The sequence below is a fragment of the Arachis hypogaea genome, chromosome 12 (assembly GCF_003086295.3).
Source record: "Arachis hypogaea cultivar Tifrunner chromosome 12, arahy.Tifrunner.gnm2.J5K5, whole genome shotgun sequence".
NCBI lineage: Eukaryota > Viridiplantae > Streptophyta > Magnoliopsida > Fabales > Fabaceae > Arachis > Arachis hypogaea.
This window is the reverse complement of record NC_092047.1, coordinates 22087606-22091558: the sequence shown is the minus strand read 5'-3', so window position 1 is coordinate 22091558 and position 3953 is coordinate 22087606.

Genomic DNA, 3953 nt, shown 5'->3' with positions numbered 1-3953 from the left:
TTTCTCCAGCAGCTTTGCTGTCCAAGTTCAAAAGTTTCAAGGCCCAGTATGCCTTGTGCTCCAACTCCAGTGGCAAATGGCAAGCTTTTCCGTATACTAGTTGGTAAGGAGACATTCCAATTGGTGTTTTGAAAGCTGTCCTATATGCCCAAAGAGCATCATCTAGCTTAATCGACCAGTCCTTCCTTGAAGTTCCCACAGTCTTTTCCAGGATCCTTTTGAGTTCTCTGTTAGATATTTCGGCTTGCCCACTTGTTTGTGGATGGTATGGTGTGGCTACCTTGTGTTTGACTCCATATTTTAGAAGCAATGCCTCTAATGGTTTGTTGCAGAAGTGGCTTCCTCCATCACTGATGATTGCTCTTGGAACTCCAAAACGGCAAAAAATGTGTTTTCTGAGGAAGTTCATGACTACCTTATTATCATTGGTTGGAGTTGCTATTGCTTCAACCCATTTGGAGACATAGTCTACTGCCACAAGAATGTAATTATTTGAGTATGAGGAGGGAAAAGGTCCCATGAAATCTATCCCCCATACATCAAACAATTCAAGTTCCAGAATAAATTGTTGTGGCATTTCATTTCTTCTTGGCAGGTTCCCCGCTTTCTGGCATTCATGGCAGTGCTTCACTAGTTCCTTTGCATCTTTGAAGATAGTGGGCCAATAAAAACCACACTGCAACACCTTAGCTGCTGTTCTTTCTCCTGCAAAATGTCCTCCATAAGTGGAGCTATGGCAGTCCCATAAGACTTCCCTTCCTTCTTCCTCTGATATGCATCTTCTGAGTATGCCATCGGAACATTTTTTGAACAAGTATGGTTCGTCCCAGATGAAGTATTTGGCATCATTTACCAATTTCTTCCTTTGATGCTTGTTAAATTCCAACGGCCAACTCCCAGTGGCCTTGAAGTTTGCTATGTCTGCAAACCAGGGTGCTTTGTGAATTACCATGAGTTGTTCATCAGGGAAGCACTCATTTATATGTGTGCTTTGTGCTCTTCCTTCTTCACATGGTATCCTTGATAAATGGTCTGCCACCTTGTTCTCTACACCCTTCTTGTCTTTGATTTCAATGTCAAATTCCTGTAATAAAAGAACCCATCTAATAAGTCTTGGCTTGGATTCTTGTTTAGCAAGTAAGTATTTTAAAGCTGAATGATCAGTGAAGACAATGACTTTAGATCCAATGAGATAGGATCTAAATTTGTCAAATGCAAAGACTATTGCTAAGAGTTCTTTTTCAGTGGTTGTGTAATTCCTTTGGTTAGCATTCAAGACTTTACTGGCATAGTAAATCACATGTACCAAATTGTCTTTCCTTTGTCCTAACACTGCCCTAATAGCAAGGTCTGATGCATCACACATCAGTTCAAAAGGTAAGTTCCAATCAGGTGGGGCAATGATAGGTGCAGAGGAAAGTTTTTGCTTCAAAAGTTCATAGGCTAGCATGCAATTTTTATCAAATACAAAGGGTGTATCAGAGACAAGCAAGTTACTCAAAGGTTTGGCTATTTTAGAAAAGTCTCTAATAAACCTTCTGTAAAACCCAGCGTGTCCCAAAAAACTCCTAACTGCCTTGACATTACTTGGTGGAGGTAGTTTTTCAATGATTTCCACCTTAGCTCTGTCCACCTCCATGCCTCTATTAGAGATTTTGTGGCCAAGGACTATTCCTTCTGTGACCATGAAATGACACTTCTCCCAGTTTAATACTAGGTTAGTCTCTTGGCACCTCTTAAGCACCAAGGCAAGGTGGTGTAGGCAGCTGGGAAAAGAATCTCCAAACACAGAAAAATCGTCCATGAAGACCTCAATAAATTTTTCAATCATGTCCGAAAAGATGGACAGCATGCATCTTTGGAAAGTGGCAGGTGCATTGCACAATCCAAAGGGCATGCGTCTATAAGCAAAAACTCCATATGGACAAACAAATGATGTTTTCTCTCGATCACTAGGATCAACTACTATTTGGTTGTAGCCTGAATATCCATCCAAGAAGCAATAGTAAGCATGTCCGGCAAGCCTTTCAAGCATCTGATCCATGAATGGGAGTGGGAAATGATCCTTTCTGGTGGCTTCATTGAGCTTCCTGTAGTCTATGCACATCCTCCACCCAGTTACGGTTCTTGTGGGTATGAGTTCGTTCTTCTCATTTGGCACCACAGTTATGCCACCTTTCTTGGGAACTACATGGATGGGACTAACCCATGGGCTATCAGAAATGGGGTAGATTACCCCTGCCTGCCATAACTTCATGACTTCCTTTTGTACCACTTCTTTCATGACGGGATTCAATCTTCTCTGAGCTTGAATGGAGGGTCTAGCATCCTCTTCTAACAAGATTTTATGCATGCATATGGATGAACTTATCCCCTTCAAATCAGCTAGGGTCCATCCAATGGCATCTTGATGAGTTTGCAGCACCTTGATCAATTCTTCTTCCTGTTCTTGGCTCAGGGCAGAGCTAATGATAACAGGGTGACTCTCATCACTACCCAAGTATGCATACTTGAGATTAGGGGGCAATGCTTTGAGCTCAGGTTTTGGTGCTTCCTTCTCTTCTTTCACTCTCTCTGGCATGCTTAGCATGGTTGTTTCAGCAGCCTTGATGTCACTATCTTCAATATCCTTGGTGAACTCCTCCTCTGCCACTTCCTTTATTGTTTCCTCAAAAGTTTCTTGTACTGCAATGTCCACTACATCAACCCTCATGCATTCCCTTAGTGATTCTGATGGATAGCTCATTGCCTTGAATACGTTAAACACCAATTTCTCATCATGTAGTCTAAGAGTGAGTTCACCCTTTTGTACATCTATGATGGCTCCAGCAGTAGCTAGGAAGGGTCTTCCCAGAATTATTGAAGCTTTGGTTTCTTCCTCCATATCTAACACCACAAAATCAGCAGGAAATATAAAATCTCCCACTTTCACCAACAAATCCTCAACTATCCCATGAGGGAATTTAAAAGTTCGATCTGCCAATTGGAGGGCCATTCTTGTGGGTTTAGCTTCCTCAATCTTCATTCTTCTCATCATTGTTAGAGACATCAAATTGATACTGGCCCCTAAGTCACACAAGGCCTTCTCCACCATGACTTCTCCTATGATGCAGGGGATTTGGAAACTGCCTGGATCCTTCAATTTCTGAGGCAATTTGTGCTGGATGATGGCACTGCATTCTTCAGTTAATAACACAGTTTCCTCATTTCTCCAGCTTCTCTTCTTGGTCATTAATTCTTTTAAGAATTTTGCATAGAGTTGCATTTGCTCTATTGCCTCAGCAAACGGAATGTTGATTTGGAGCTTCTTGAAAATCTCCAAGAACCTGGAGAATTGACCATCCTTTTCACTTTTCATCAAACGTTGAGGATATGGTGCTTTAGGTGTATAAGGCTTCAGGACCTCTTTTTCTTTTTCTTTTGTTGCGGACTGTGTAAAAGATTGTCCTTGTTCCTTGTCTCTCACATGTTCCCTTGCTTCATCCTCTATGGTTTCCTTTGAGATCTCCTTTAGATTCTTTCCGCTTCTAAGGGTTATGGCCTTACATTCTTCCCTTGCAATAGCCTTGGCAGCATGAGAAACGCTTGTCCCAGGGTTTTGCTTAGACAAATACACAATTTGATTTTCGAGCTTCAGGATGGCAGCTCCTTGGTTTTGCAGGTTAGAATTTACTTCTTCCTTAAAAGCTTTCAATTCGGTTATGTCTTGACTCATGGTTGCAAGCATTCCTTCTATCCGGTTCAATTGATCTTGAAATTGTTGGTTCGGATTAGGTTGGGTAGGTTGATTATTTTGGCCATGATATGATGGTTGGGAGTAAGTGTTTTGTGTGGCTTGGTATGATCTTTGGTTGGAGTTTTGGTATGTGGAATTGTTATGTTGGTTGTGGTTGTAAGGTTTGTGGTTTTGTGGTTGGGTTTGTTGGTTTCCCCACCCAAAGTTTGGGTGGTTT